This window comes from Sminthopsis crassicaudata, chromosome 3 (assembly GCF_048593235.1).
Source record: "Sminthopsis crassicaudata isolate SCR6 chromosome 3, ASM4859323v1, whole genome shotgun sequence".
In the NCBI taxonomy this organism is placed as follows: domain Eukaryota; kingdom Metazoa; phylum Chordata; class Mammalia; order Dasyuromorphia; family Dasyuridae; genus Sminthopsis; species Sminthopsis crassicaudata.
The window spans coordinates 331,961,941-331,978,892 of record NC_133619.1 but is presented as its reverse complement, the minus strand read 5'-3'; the positions used below and the strand labels follow the sequence as shown (position 1 = coordinate 331,978,892).

General features: G+C 37.6%; 1 protein-coding gene across 1 annotated transcript in view; it reads left to right on the top strand.

The window, feature by feature from the left end:
- Positions 1–16,952, top strand: part of ADCY5 (adenylate cyclase 5) — a 250,104-nt gene that overhangs the window by 114,853 nt on the left and 118,299 nt on the right. The gene's annotated exons all lie outside the window — the stretch shown is intronic.

Genomic DNA, 16,952 nt, shown 5'->3' with positions numbered 1-16,952 from the left:
CTTTCCAGCTGTTTGACTTTGGGAAAGTCACTTAAAACTGTTTGCCTCCGTTTCCTATCTCTAAAATGAGCAGAAAGAAGTGGCAAACCAGTCCAATTTCCTTGCCAAGAAAATCCCAAGCAGGATCACAAAGAGCTGTATATGACTGAAATGATTGAGCAACAACAGAAACACAGGGTTTTATTTGATGTTTGGGGTGTGAGAGTGAATTGTCAAGGAGGTCATTAAAGTGATGGTCCTGGGTGATTGGAAGGATTGTGGTATACTTAGCAGAATAGGGAATATCTGAAAAGTGGAGTACTTGGAAGGAATGGGTTCTCTTTCGGCCATGGATATTTAAAATGTCTTAAGGGACATCTAGTTTGAAATAGCCAATAGTCATTTGGTCATGTGGGACTTGCAATCAGCAGGGCAGAACATATAAATATATAAATTCGAGTATCATTGCCACAGAGATGCTAATAGAATAAAATCCATGGGATTTCACCAATTGAGGGAGACAGAGAAAAAAATAGAAGGAGGCTTCAGATAGGATCTTTGGAAATATTCACAGTTAGGGAAGGTGAAATGGATGTGGCAATAAAGAGCCTGAGGAGTAGTTAGATAGGTTGGGGGAGAAGCAAGAGATCAGTGTCATGAAAACCCAGATATGATAGAGCATCTAGAAGGAGGGATAACATATAATACCAAATACCAAAGAGAATTCAAGAAAGATGAAAATTGGTAGAAGGGTGGGGAAGTAAATAGACATTTGACCTAGTAATTTAGAGATCATTGCTAACTGTATTGAATGATTTCCACTGAGTGATAAGGTCAGAAGCCAGATGGGTTTGGAAGAAAAATTGGAAATAATGAGACAAGGCAGCTTTCTCAAGGAGTTTGTCTGAGAAAGGGGAGAGAGATATAAGGTGATATCTTGCAGAGACGGTGAGATCTCGTTAGAGGGTTTTCAGGATTGGGTATACTATTGAGCTGGGAGCTTAGAACAGGAATCTGCAATTCAGGCTCAAGGCCAATTATCTGACATTGATGATTGTACTCTAATGGGAGAGACTTCTTGGCTTCTCATGAGGAATACAACCACGCACATACATAATAGTGGGAATCTTTTCTTTCTATACATTCATGTGAGTCAGTTTGGTTCTCAAAGAACCTTGAAGTAGTATCCAATTTCTGTGTTTCCTAGGAAAACAGGGATCAATAATTATTCTTTTTGCATTTGTAACTCTGAAGTGATGTGCCATAGTGAATAAGCCAAACTTGAATCCAGGAAGATTTAGTCCTACCTCTTACAGTAGAAAGGGCTTAAAAGTTGAACAGAATTTTACATTTTATTCCTGAGGTAAGAGAGAGCCCTTCAATGGATTTGAAGCCAGGGGAGCTGATTTGAGTTCTAGTACTACTTTCTACCCCTCTGTGATCTTGGACAAGTGACTGCCTCTCTGAGCATCAGTTTCTTTATTTGCAAAATGAAAAAAGTTGGACCACATGGACCCTGGGATCCCTTCTAGTTCTTGATTTTGATTCTATATTGATTTCCTTCTTGTGTAGCTTTTATCTCACCTCTTGTCATTACGCTATTGATAGAAAAATTCAGGAGTTTCCCATACTTCCCTGTTACTTCTATTTCTTCTACCTAGCTAAGTTTTATGTTTTGAGTCTCTTCATTTAAACTTTAAATACATGATCCTTGAGACTGGAAATCTTTTTAAATTTTTATTCATTTTGAACTTAAATACAAAGAGACAAAAGAGCCCCACATTTTCATGTATATAGCATTGAGGATTCAATATAAAACCATCAATTTAAATTTCTATTTCATAGTTTGCTTAAAAAAAACCTAAGTAATTAATACTTTACATCATTTTCAAAGCTATCTCAATTTTCTGTGATTCTTTCCAATTTATCTTTTGTTCTCTACTGCGAACTTCTTATTTTTTAATTTGTTTTTTTCTCCCTCCTTCCTCTCCACCCCACCCTGCAGAAGGCTACTATTAGACATAAATTGTGTATATGTGTGTCTAAAACCATGTTATTCATACTTCAATCCATATGTTCTTTCTCTGTATGTGGATAGCATCTCCTTTCATAGGTCCTTTATAGTTGTTTTGAAATTAGTTGCTCTCAGATGTCTTGACTCATGCCCCTTCCTTGAGGGAAGAAGATGAGCATTTCTTTCTAACTTCTCAGGGTCCTCTATAGTTTAAAGAATCTTAAGAGATGAGAGAGTTTTTTTTTATTAATTTTATAATTATACATTTTTTGACAGTATATATGCATGAGTAATTTTTTTTATAACATTATCCCTTGTATTCATTTTTCCAGATTTTCCCCTCCGTCCCTCTACTCCCTCCCCTAGATGACAGGTAATCCCATACATTGTACATGTGTTACAGTATAGCCTAGATACAATATATCTGTATAAATACCATTTTCTTGTTGCACGTTAAGTATTGGATTCCGAAGGTATAAGTAACCTGGGTAGATAGACAGTAGTGCTAACAATTTACATTCACTTCCCAGTGTTCCTTCTCTGGGTGTAGTTGTTTCTGTCCATCATTGATCAACTGGAAGTGAGTTGGATCTTCTTTATGTTGAAGATATCCACTTCCATCAGAATACATCCTCATACAGTATTGTTGTTGAAGTGTACAGTGGTCTTCTGGTTCTGCTCATTTCACTCAGCATCAGTTCATGCAAGGAAGAGATGAGAGAGTTGCAAAGTCTGTCTGTTAAGCTTTTTTTCCTGTTGGCTTAGGTTGGCTTACAGTTGTAATACCATCCTCATTTAATTCTCCAAGTACCACTTTCTTCCCTAAGTCTCCCCTTTAGTCAAGTCACAGCTGAGATAATGATGTTCAGGGCAGCAATAGTAGAATAGTAGTAGTAATAATAATAATAATAATTAAGTAGCTCTGCCACTTATTTGCTGGGTAGACAAGTTACTTTCCCCTTCTGGCCCCTGGCTCTCATCTGTAAAATGAAAAGTTTGAACGACAAGTTCTAGGGTCTTTTCCAGTTTCAAGATCATATGTGCCGATGAGCTATGAGGAGGTATGAACTGCAGTGTGCACAGCAGATTGTGGGGAAGTTGTCATTGTCAGTGCTTAGGAGATAGAAGTATGGTAGGAATGAGCATCTGTCCATATAGCACTCAATGCTTATGTGGTCCACTTGACTCTCCCTATGCACTAGTTTATTATTTATCTTACTTATGTTTATGTCCTGGCATATGATGATAGATCTAGAGCTAGAAGGCACCTCAGAGAAGATAAGAGTCCTTCTTCAGTTGTTAAATAAGGAAACTGAGGCACAAAGTGGTTAAAGATTAGAGCTCTAGCTATTACCAGTACCGTGACCTGTACAGAGAAGGCTTTCTATTATAGTAAAGGCTCAATCAATCAACAAATATTGAGTAATCATCTACTATGTGCTAGGGATTAGGGATACAAAGACAAAAAAAGAAATAGTACTTTTCCTCAAGAAGCTTTCATTCTTGCACAGTTTAATCTATATCAGATTGCTTGTTGTCTTGGGAAGGAGAAGAAAGTGGGAGAAAGATTTGAAACACAAGGTTTTTAAAAGGTGAATGTTGAAAGCTAGCTTTGTAAGTATTTGGGAAAATAAAATACTAATAAAAATTTTAAAAATAAAAATAAAATGTGTAAAATAAAATACAAAAAAGGGCAGCTTACATTATATAGAAGAGAAATAGATAAATATTGACAAATATTTATGGCCATCTGCAGGAGACTTTTTCCTATTATTCTCAGATATTAGAGTTTTTCCATAAGGTTACTTTTTAAAAATTGACATTATGTTTATGTTTTTAATATGTATGTCCTGTGATATCATTATAAATAGAATGGGAAAGGACCAATTCAATTCAATAAATATTTATTAAGCACCAACATTGTGGTTAGTGCTGGACCAGAAAGACCATCTAATCCAATGCCCTTGTTCTGAAGATCTACCTCTTTATTTATAGACTCTGTCCTCAAGTATCTTATATTTGAAAGAGAGGAGACCGTCTTAGCCTTTACTACTGTCCCTAGTCCTTGGCAAAGTACATAGCACATAATTAATGCTTGATAAATGTTCAATGCTGCTGCTGAAGGTAGCATTCATTGGACCTTCTGTGAGGCTTTTTCCTACTCAAAAGATTGAAATATACTCACAACTAATGTCCCTATTCTTTAGAAGCCAGCAGGTATCCACTTCCTACCCCCATCCCCATGGCTCCCATTCTATATTATAGCGAGGGCAAATTCAAGCCTGGAGAATGTCTGACATGTCTGAAATCACCTAGTGGGCCAGGAGAACAGGGAAACCACGTTTCCAAATTCTTAACTCTAATAGTCCCAAGGGTGACACTTAAGGAAAAGGAAAAACAAAATCCAACCCCAGAAACCATTTTAGGTATTTTAGGCAGGCAGGTAATGCTGTGATATGTCTGACAGGGAAGTTTGATCAGGTGGTTAGAAGTTTGCTAAATGACTGAGAACTGAAGAGTTACTTCTTGGGTTGGGTTACCCAATTCTACTGTTATATTGCCCTCCCCTTTGAAAGTTCCTGTCCCTCCTACTCTTTTTTCCTTCTCTTAGAGCCCCCTAAAAGGCAGCCCCCACCCTCACCCACACTCCCCCTCCCACTCTTCCTGTTCTTCAGAAGATCTGCTTCTGACAGCTTTCTTTGTCTCTCTCTCCCACTCTCTTCCTTGCACCTTCTCTCACCCACCCCCACCCCGTGTTCATCAGCAGCAATTACTATCTGCTTGCTGCCTTCTTTTGAGCAAAGTTCTCCCTAGCCCACCTGTTCTCATGGACCCTCCATGTGAAAAGACTAATTCCATCTCCCCTTCTCCCATGATGAAACAGCAAGAGACTTTTCTCTCCCAAGCAGGTAAAAGATACTTGCCCCTCCTATTTTTTTTTTTTAAGCCAAAGCAAAAGTTTGACTGGATCTCCTGCTCTAGAAACTTGGGCATCCTTGGCTAATCAGCTATCTCAGGATCAGAGTTAAAAGCTAAGGACATCTTGGGCATTTTGCACTTATTAAGTACTTATTACATGCCAAGAATTGTACCAACAACTAGGATTAGGATAGGGAATGGACCTGATTTTGTCAGTCTAGAGAAACCTTAATGAGCAGACTCTCACCAATTCAGGTTAGAACTTTGACTTAGAGTTATAATGTAAAAAGTTACCGATGGACAGATAGGTGGTATAGTGGATAGTCAGGAGGACCTGAGTTCAAATGTGACTCCACACAGTTACTAGCTGTGTGATCTAAAGCACTGAACACAGTCACTATGTGAGAGACAGGGCTTTAATCCGTGTCTTCCTGGATCTAAAGCTGATGCTTTTTATACTACTTCAGGATGCCTCTGTCTCTGAATGGAGAATTAAAAGTCAATGGGGTATGATGAAAGAGTACTGAACTGAGTGAAAGTTCCAAGGATCTCGTTCTAGACCTTTTATGTATGAACTCTGTGGTTTTGGATAAGTTAATTAACTCTTGTGAACCTTAATTTCCCCATCTGTGAATAACTATCTGAAAAGGCCTTTCCAGGACCCCTTCAAGATTCTATGACAGAGAGAATTTAACAGTATTCACATGCTAACAGAAAAAAAAAAAAAAAAGGTGGAGCAATTGGTATTCAGAAGACATCTGCAACTGGGATATAAGGATGCACGAAGGGAGATTCATTAGATCTCTCTCTAGACAAACAGTTCTCAAAGTATGGTCTTTGGACCAATTCCCAATACCCTCAAGAGAGGTCCACAAGCTCAAAACTATTTTCATAATATTGCTCAATCATTCAGTTGGACACAACCCTTCGTGACCCCCTGGACCATAACACGCCGATATAGTTCATGGGATTTTCATGGCAAAGCTACTGGAATAATTTGCCATTTCCTTCTCCAGTGGGTTAAGGCAAACAGAATTTAAGTGATTTGTCCAGGATCACACACCTAGTAAATGTACGAAGCTGGATTTGAACTCAAACCAATCCACTACATCACTTAGCTGCCTCATAATATTACCAGAACATTATTTGTCTATTAAAATATGTCTCCCTTTTCTAGCCATATATCTGTGTGAAGGCAGACTTTCTCTATATCAACATATAGTAATAGATTAGATACAAAAGTAGATATGAAAATCTAGCTGCCTTTTTAAAGCCAGATATTAGACAGATTTGCAAACATGTTAAATGAGACCGTTCTTCTCACTTTTTTTGTTTTGAAAAGTAGTTTTTATGAAATACACTATTTATGTTCATTTGTGATGGATTTCTTATTTTAGATGAACTAATAAATATTTTAAAAATTTATCCATTTTAATTTCAAATATAGTAACCATCTATAGCTATAACTAATGCACATAAAGACTCTTTCTGGAAGGCCTTCTAAAGTGATCCTGAAACCAAAAAGTTTGAGAATTGTTATTTTAGACCTTGATTTCTTTCATTCTAATAGGAGGAATGAGTCATTAATCATTTGACTTTGGAGAATATGCAGGAGTGAGCCAGTGTTCTAAAAGGGCTTTGATCTCAGGAGCTAGTTAGATTGTCTTAACTGGTAAGGTGTTTCTCTCTCTCTCTCTGTGTGTCTCTCTTTCTCTCTCTCTCTGTCTCTCTCTCTCTCTCTCTGTCTCTGTCTCCCTCTTTCTGTCTCTCTGTCTCTCTCTGTCTCTGTCTCAGTTTACACTGAGATTCAAGGTCTTGTGTGTGTATTTGTGGGTCCCTGCTCCTTTCCAGCCCCGCCCTTATGTGGAGCTGCCTGCTGCTTCTGCTCAGAGTAGTCTCAGGAAGCCAGGATTTGGCCTCCCTTTTTATTTTTGTGATTATCTATTTTAGGGCTGTGTTTCCAGGAGGCTGAAGACTGGTCATTGGCTCACTTGGGATCTCCACTTATTCATATATGGCCCGAAGCCTTTGAGCAGAGGAAAGGGAGAATATGTCTGGGAACAGGTGCCTTGACTCTTGCTTCTGCTGAGGTTTTTCCCAAGAGTAAGTGAGAAAGAGAGGCATCAAGTTAGGGAAGGGAAGGGACAGAAGGTTGAAAATCGAAAGGAGGAAACAAGGAAGGGAAGAAGATAGAGACAGAGAATAGACATAAGGAAAAGGAGAGAGAATAATAGAGAGGGAGAAAAGGAAAGAATAGAAATAGAAAAGGATAATTAATTAGATAGATAGATTCAAGCTACTGTGCGCTGTGCTCTTTTGTTCTCTCAAGCCAAGACTGGAAGATCTTTTTCCTGGAAAAGGAAGATATTTTGGAGTTCTCATTTCTTACCCTCCCCTATTCTTCTCCTCTGGGTCCTCAGTACTTGCCCACTGGCATATCACAATATCAGAGTTGAAAGGAACCTCAGTAGCCATTTAATCCAACCCATGCACCAAAGGAATCCTCACTGTGACAAACCCAGCAAGTGGCCATCCAGCTGCTTGAAGAACTCCAAGGAGGTGGAAGCTAGCACTTCTAGAGGCAGCCATTTCACTTTTGGACAGCTCTTGTTGTTAAGAAATATTTCCTGCCATCAAGTCTAAATTTACTGCTTTGCAACATCCACCCGTTACTCCTAATATGACCCTCTGGGATTCAACAGAGCAAATCTAATCCTTCCTACTTATGATAGCCCTTCAGCTATCATGTCCTTCCCTTCTTTTCACCCTTGTAGTATTCTATTCCACTAACCTAGCTAAGCATCCCCAATTCTTTTAACTGATCCTTATACCTATGTTGTGATCTCAAGGCCTGTCTGTGAACATTTTTAAATTTCTTCCACTGATCAGGGGAGAATTCTGAAGAATTTCCATTCTCTAATATAAAAGCCTTTAGGTCTATGACTCCCTGGGGAAGAAGAAGAGTTGTTTTTATAAAACCAATAATAATAATAGCTTATGTTTAGCACTTTACACACATTATCTTATTAGATTCTCAAAATCACTGAGAAGGAGGTGCTGGTTTCATCCTGATTTTACTGATGTGGAAACTGAGGCTCAAAAGTGAAGTGACTTTCCTGGGACCATACAGCTAGTGCTTGAGGCACGTCATATCAAACTTACTGATTTCTGGACCGGTCCTCCTTCTGACTTGTCATGTTCATTACCATAAAGCAAAGCAAATCCTCTTGCTGCTTTATACTTGTTGTTCTATGTAAGCCAGAAATAGTGAGTGCCATTGAGGGTTTCCCAGTGTTATACAGGATCCCTTCCCATAGGCAGATGGAAAGCTGGATCAGGTGGCTAGAAAAATCAAAATGTTGGATGCTGGCACTACATATGCATGACAGGCCTATGGGTTTGGGGGGTGTTTGCTTTGGGAATTATGAGCTTAGGGAATCTAGATTATATCTGTTCAGACCCAGAAGATTTTCTGAAGTTAGAGGGATTTCAGGAGTTGTTTACTGGGCAACATTCTATCTTCAAAGAGGGGGAAAAGTGATCTCTGGAAAATTCAATTTGTATGTTTGGCTGTTAAGAAAACTTTTACATGGCCTTGATACATATCACAAATAGACATGATAGTCTTCTTTTTCCTATCCTTGATTTCACTGGCATAGGACTGCTTGGGTTGGGCCCGTGTGGGCCCATCCATTTACTTCTCCAAAACCCCACCCAGATGGGCTATATTTCATTTCCTGGTGTCCTAGGTTCATAGATTTAGAGCTGGAAGGGTCCCTTTAAGGTCATCGAGACTAACTTTTATTTTACAACTGAGGAGAGAGATTAAGTCCAAAGCCAGACAGCTAAGAAGTGGCAGAATTGGGGTTTGAGCCTCAGACTTTTGAAATGGTTTCTTTCATCTTTCACTGAGTTTTTTCATTGGATGAGTTGTGTTAACCTCTCTGTCTTCTTTCCTTTTCTACTCAATCCTTTTCCCACTAAAACCTATGGCAATTAAAAAATAATTACAGTTCTAGGGAAAATTCTCTGGAGCTCAGATTCTTCCTAAAGCTTTGGTGCCATAGCAGCTGTCCTAAAAGTCCACTAAGCAAGATGGTGCTTGGCCCTTGGGCTTAGGTTGTAAACATCCCTCTTATTCTCTAGGTCTTGACTGGGCATCAGGGTCCCAAGTCTCCAAAGGGAGCAGAGTACAGAGTGAGCAGGGGAGGTGGAAGCCTGATATAACACAGTCTAGTACATGCTTCTATAGACATCTTGGCTGAGATTACTGGCAACAGATCTAGGGACAACTAAGCTACTGTCTGGTTTATCTCTGATTGTCATCCATACAGGAAAAAAAAATGAAAGTGTCTTTCCTTTATTATTATTATTATTATTACTGGAGATCATCACAGGCAGAGTGTTTATAACTGGAGACACATTCACGCATGGCCTAGCAAGCGCACACATACACACACACATACACACACACACACACACACACACACACACACACAATTGTGAAGAGTAAATACAATCTTAGAATACCTGATAGGGAGCAAACACTATGCAGAACACTTGGAACAAAGAATGTCCTTGAAAAGAAATAGTGTTGGGGAAGGGAGTAAAGAAGAGAAAAGAGTTGTCAGATTCTGGCTGAACTGAAGTTGATGCAGTCTGTGGAAGAGGAAGATGAATAGGAAGAAGAGATATTTAGCAAACATCATATTTCTCTGAAGTGTCAGATAAAGGATATGGAACTCGCTGTACATATAAACTGTGTGGCAGGTGATTTTTGGGTTAGACCTAGGAAAGAACTTCCTAATGGGAATCTGTTGATTTGGATTACCTAGAACTCTGCTTCTCACAAAAATGAGATCTCCACGGAGACCTCCTCCTTCTTAAGTCAATAAGTACTTCAAGCACACACCCATACTAACTAGTTCTAGCTTAGTCTGCTGGAAAAGACAACATGCAAATAGCTCTGTATAAACAAGGTATATGGAGGATGAATTGGAGATAATTCCAGGGGGGAAGCACTAAAATTTAAAGGAGACTGGGAAAATCTTCTTGCAGAAGGGGAGATTTTAGCTGACTTTGAAAGGAAGCCAAAAGACCTTTCTTCCTTTCCCCTCATGATCAAAAGTTTGAGATCATCTAGGCTCTTCATTCTTTATTGTTTTTCTTAAAAGACATACATTAGACTGAAACACCTGAACAAGAACCAAAGATTCCAGATAGCTAGGTGGTTCAGTGGACAGAGTACTGGACCTGGAATCAGGAAGTTCTTGTTCTGTCACATTTGACTCTATGTCCCCATCTGGGATTTTCTTGGCAAAGACACTAGAGTGGTTTGCTCTTTCCTTCTCTATCTGCAGTCAATTGGTATTTAATAAGTTTAGTTGAATTGGGTTGAGTTGGTCACCTTTATCCACTTTATCTTGTGTGATCCCTTAATAAGCTCCCTTGGCTCCAGTTTGCCCAGGTCCTTCTGATTCATCTCCCACAAGTTAAACTCCTTCTCCCCTTTTTGCTTTAGTCCTTGCTGATATCCCCATGCAAAATTTACCTCACTTCCCCATCATCCCACTTCTTTATGGAGATTTCCTAGGCCATTGCAACTAGAAAGATAATTTTTGGTAATCTTGTAGCTCTTAGAGGCTAAACCACACATTCTAGCTCTTAATTATATGGCAACTCTTTCAACGTCTTTTAAGATTTAGAGCTGAAAAGGACCTTGATGTCTAGTTTCTTCATCTATAAATGAAGAAAGTAAGGGGAAAGTGAAGAGGTGTCTTGCTTAAGCTCACCCAGATGGTGACTAGCAGATCTGGGATTGAATGAAGAGCTGACTCTGTTCCTCCATTGTCCATCTTGTCTCTTAGGCTGTTCTCTAGTTGTTTCAAATGTGGAAGCCTTGTTTTCTAATTATAACAGGAAGAGAAAGCACATTTAGCATCCTGCCAAATCCTTTTACAAATATTATCTCATTTGATTCTGGGACGTAGGTGCTATTATTATCCTCATTTCACTGTCTTACTGAAATGCTGGCTTTCATTGCCATAATACAGTGGACTATGAGGGAATTTGGAGGGGTTAGAGAAGGAGGCCGATCCTCAGCCTAAAGCTTAGGAATGAAATGTATCTTCTGTTTTCACTCAGTCTTCTTCTGCCAGCCCTAAGGCTCTGTGGAAGCTCCTTGGTCTTACCTTTGTACTTCCCTGTAGAATGGGACTCCACTTCTCCTGGGGGGGAGGAAGCCTTCAATGACAGGTTCTTCAAATTAGTAAGTACTCCAGATAAAAACCAGTAAAGCCCCAAAGGACAGTTGGTTTGTTTTGACAAAGGCAATTTAGTATAAGTGACTTATGTTGATAATCCAAGCTGCTTAGAGCTAGGGGCCAAGCTCATTCCCTTTTGAGAAACAGCACTCTAACTCATCTCCCTTCTGGACAGTTGGATCATTTCTGAGAAATTGAGTTAGACCATGAATCTTGGAGGTTATGAGAACTTATGGGCAGGGATTCAATGGGATAAGAGCCCACATTGTCTGTCTGTGCCCCTTACCGCCCCACCCCCCTCCAACATTGTCTGGGTAATTCAGGGATTCAGACTTCCAGGCTCAAAGGACTTTTCTGTTCATTACTAATTTAGTGCAAATATAGTCATCTCTCTGGGGCAACTAAATGGTAGAATGCTGGGCCTGGAGTTAGAAAGACTTATCTTGCTGAATTCAGATCTGCCCTCAGACACTTCCTAGCTGTGTGATCCTGACCAAGTGGCTTCACTCTGTTTGTCTCAGTTTCCTCATCTATAAAAATGAGTCAGAGAAGGAAATGATAAATCACTCCAGTGTGTAGAGTGAAGATACTCCAGTATCTTCTCCAAGAAAACCCCAAATAGGTCACAAAGAATTGGACAGGACTGAAATGACTAAACAACAAAAACCTCATTTATTATCTGAGCACTGACTCGGATGTTTCAAAACAGCAGTTAATTTTTCTTTTTTTTTTTTTCTTTTCTTTTCTTTTTTTAAATTAATTTAATAATTATACATTTTTGACAGTATATATGCATGAGTAATTTTTTTTATAACATTATCCCTTCTATTCATTTTTCCAGATTTTCCCCTCCCTCCCTCCACTCCCTCCCCTAGATGACAGGCAATCCCATACATTTTACATGTGTTACAGTATAACCTAGATGCAATATATGTGTGTAAATCCAATTATCTTGTTGCATGTTAAGTATTAGATTCCGAAGGTATAAGTAACCTGGGTAGTTAGACAGTAGTGCTGACAATTTACATTCATTTCCCAGTGTTCCTTCTCTGGGTGTACTTGTTTCTGTCCATCATTGATCAGCTGGAAGTGAGTTGGATCTTCCCTATGTTGGAGATATCCACTTCCATCAGAATACATCCTCATACAGTATTGTTGTTGAAGTGTATAGTGATCTTCTGGTTCTGCTCGTTTCACTCAGCATCAGTTGATGTAAGTCTCTCCAAGCCTCTCTGTATTCCTCCTGCTGGTCATTTCTTACAGAGCAATAATATTCAATAACCTTCATATACCATAATTTACCCAACCATTCTCTAATTGATGGACATCCATTCATCTTCCAGTTTCTAGCCACTATGAAAAGGGCTGCCACAAACATTTTGGCACATACAGGTCCCTTTCCCCTCTTTAGTATTTCTTTGGGATATAATCCCAATAACAGCAATGCTGGGTCAAAGAGTATGCACAGTTTGATAACTTTTTGGGCATAGTTCCAGATTGCTCTCCAGAATGGCTGGATTCTTTCACAACTCCACCAACAATGCATCAGTGTCCCAGTTTCCCCACATCCCCTCCAACATTCATCATTATTTGTTCCTGTCATCTTAGCCAATCTGGTATCTCAGAGTTGTCTTAATTTGCATTTCTCTGATCAGTAGTGATTTGGAACACTCTTTCATATGAGTGGAAATAGTTTCAATTTCATTATCTGAGAATTGTCTGTTCATATCCTTTGACCATTTATCAATTGGAGAATGGTTTGATTTCTTATAAATTAGGGTCAGTTCTGTATATATTTTGGAAATGAGACCTTTATCAGAACCTTTACCTATAAAAATATTTTCCCAATTTGTTACTTCCCTTCTAATCTTGTTTGCATTAGTATTGTTTGTACAGAAACTTTTTAGTTTGATGTAATAAAAATCTTCTATTTTGTGATCAATAATGATCTCTACTTCTTCTCTGGTCATAAATTCCTTCCTCCTCCACAGGTCTGAGAGGTAGACTATCCTCTGTTCCTCTAATCTATTTATGATCTCATTCTTTATGCCTAAATCGTGGACCCATTTTGATCTTATCTTGGTATATGGTGTTAAGTGTGGGTCCATATCTAATTTCTACCATACTAATTTCCAGTTTTCCCAACAGTTTTTTTCTGAATAATGAATTTTTGTCCCTAATGTTGGTATCTTTGGGTTTGTCAAACACTAGATTGCTATAGTTGTACCCTTTTTTGATCTTTGTACCTAATCTGTTCCACTGATCGACTGGTCTATTTCTTAGTCAATACCAAATGGTTTTGGTGACTGCTGGTATATAATATAGCTTTAGATCAGGTACACTTAGACCACCTTCATCTGACTTTTTTTTCATTAATTCCCTTGAAATTCTCGACCTTTTATTTTTCCATATGAATTTTGTTGTTATTTCTTCTAGGTCACTAAAATAGTTTCTTGGGAGTCTGATTGGTATAGCACTAAATAAATAGATTAGTTTGGGGAGTATTGTCATCTTTATTATATTCACTCGGCCTATCCACAAGCACTGAATGTCTTTCCAATTATTTAAATCTGACTTTATTTTTGTGGCAAGTGTTTTGTAATTTTGCTCATATAATTCCTGACTTTTCTTTGGTAGATGGATTCCCAAATATCGACATTTGTTTGGAATGGAATTTCTCTTTGTATCTCTTGCTGTTGCATTTTGTTGGTGATGTATAAAAATGCTGAGGATTTATTTTGTACCTAATAACTTTGCTAAAGTTGTGAATTATTTCTAATAACTTTTTATTAGAATCTCTGGGGTTTTCTAAGTATACCATCATATCATCTGCAAAGGCAGTTAATTTAAAAAAAAAATATTTGGGAAATCAGAATGTAGGACATGACTTATTTTGCAGCAGATTTCTGTCTCTAGAATCACGAACTTTAGAACTAGCACGATCATTACATACCCTCTAGTTCAGCTTCCTTATTTAATAGACAGAGAGACCCAGAAAAGCAAAGCTAATGGTACACAACTAGTGACTAGCAGAATTAGGATTTGAATCCAGAACTTCTGACATCAAATTCAGTGTTTCACACCAGACTGCACTAATAACCAATGTAGAGCTGAATGAAGCTAGTGTTAAAATTAGATTGTATTCTTTCAGCACACATTAGCTTGCTAGAGGTGATCTGGTAGAATCTGAGTAGTGAGGACATACCAGCCAAAAATGATTATTTGTCATGGATAATTCCCGAAATGAACAGCTCCTCTTTTATGCTGTTGCAGACTTTATAGTATCCAATGGAAAGAAGATTGAATTTGGAGTTTAGATGAGGTAGTTTGAATCCTGGTTCTGAGCCTTGCAACTTGAATGACCCTGAGAAAGTTTTTTCATATCTCTCTCTATCCCTTCATTTCCTGTTCTGTAAAATGAAGAAATTGCATTAGAATCTAGTGTGAGCTCCTTAAGAGTGTGAACAAGCTTGTTTTTTGTAGCTGCATCCTCAACATTTTGTCCAGTACTTGGCATATAATAAATCCTTTCTTCATTCATTCACATAGCCCTCCCTGTAGTACATTTGAATTTTATTTTGCATTTTAAAAATTATTTTTGTTTTTTCAATTATTTATTTTTTTAATTATTGCATTTAATTTATCTCAAACTTTTGGGAAATAGTTTGAGTACCAGATAATCCCAGACAACAGGCCTTTCTTTGCATGGTGAAAGGTTGTTTTTTGTTTTTTTCCCCCCATTCTCAGTAAAAGAATTAGTAATGATGGTGGTGGTAGCATAGCTTTGTATAGCTGGGGAAGAGGAGTTAGAAACTAGGTGGGTTTGGGCTTCCAGTCTGGATTTCAACCTCTACCCTGCTCAGGGCCCTTTCCCAATCTTTAATGGATAATAAAAGTGCAAATGACTTTTATTATCTGACTGAGTAATGGAATCATCAGAATGCCTCAGGGTCCATCAGGGAAGCATCCTGAGGTGCTGTTTATAGTATTTGTGTATGTGTCTGTATAACTTATTTCTTTTTAACATGAATTTAAAACATTTTTTAATTTCTAATTTTCTTCTTCCCCTCAGTTCTCCCCCAGTCATTGAGAAGGCAAGAAATATGATATCAATGATACATGTAAAATCATGTAAAACATTTTCATCATAGCTATGTTGAAAAACATGAAAAGCAAAGTAAAATTATATTCTGATCTACAGCCATATTAATGTAGTATTTAGTAAACTCAAAGATAAAAGCTTTTAGGACAATAATTTACTCTTTGACAAAAATTGCTGGGATAGCTAGAAAGCAATTTAGCAAAAACTAGATACAAAATAACATTTTACACCATATACCAAGAAAAAATCAAAATGGGTATATAATTTAGACTTATAGGGTGATACAAATTAGGGAAGAAGGAAATTTTGACCTATCAAATCTTTGGATAAGAAAGAATGTATGTCCAAATAAGAGAGAGAGAGAGGATCACAGGATGTAAAACAGACAATTTTGATGATATTAAATTTAATTGTTTTTACAAAGATAAAACCAATGAAGCCAAGATGAGAAGGAAAACAGGAACATGAGAAAAATTTTTATAGCAAGTTTCTCTGATAAAGGTTTCATTTTTCAAATATATAAGGAACTGAGTCAAATTTGTAAGAAAATAAGTCATTCTCTAGTCGACAAATGGTCAAAGGATATGAACAATTTTCAGAAGAAGAAATCAAAGCTATCTATGGTATTATGAAAAAATGCTCTAAATAACTATTGATTAGAGTATTGTGCTTTGAAAGGAGGTAGGGACACTTATTGATAAAGGGGTAGGGAGAAGGGAGGACAGTTTCTAGCTTCAGGAATTAAGAAAAGACGATCACTTATGGGAATCCAGGGATAAAGTTGAGACGTGGCTTCATCTTTCAGTAACACTGCCATCTCATAAAGGCATAGAATGTGGGAGCCCAAAGCCATCTCAGAGATCATCTGGTCCAGAGCCTCTTAAACTGTTTCTATTCATGACCCCTTTTTGCTTGAGAAATTTTTATGTGATCTCGAGTATATAAGTATGTAAAATGGGTAAATGAATCAAACATTTACTGATAATAAAACATAAATAAATTTATTTTAAAGCAATTCTTTGGTACACAATTTTACCATTTATTAAAGATGAAAGCAACTTTGCATACTAATGATATGGATGTGCTTGTTTGTTTTTACGTAAAGAATTATATCTTGTGATCAACTCTGATGGACTTGGCTCTTTCCAACAATGAGGTGATTCAGGCCAGTTCCAATGAACTTTTGATGAAGAGAGCCATCTCCATCCAGAAAGAGAAATATGGGGACTGAATGTGGATCACAACATAGTATTTTCACCTTTTGTTTGCTTGCTTTTCGTTTTCTTTCTCACTTTTTTCCTTTTTGATCTGATTTTTCTTGTATAGCATGATAAATGTAGAAACATATAGAAGAATTGCACATGTTTAACATAGGGAGGGTGGGGAGAAGGGAAGGAGAAAAACTTACAAGGATGAATATTGAAAACTATCTTTGCATGTATTTTGAAAATTGAAAGCTATTATTAAAAATAAAAAAAAATTTTTTAAATTAAATCTTGGTGGAATATTTGATACCTTGCCAAAATTTTTGTGACCCTTACATTCAATTATATGACTTTATATGGGGCTGTAATCTATAGATCAAGAAACTTTGGGGCAGAGGCATCTGGGACACGTTTGAATGCACCCTAATTTAAATTAAAATATAATTTGGGAAAAATAATTTAAAAAAAAA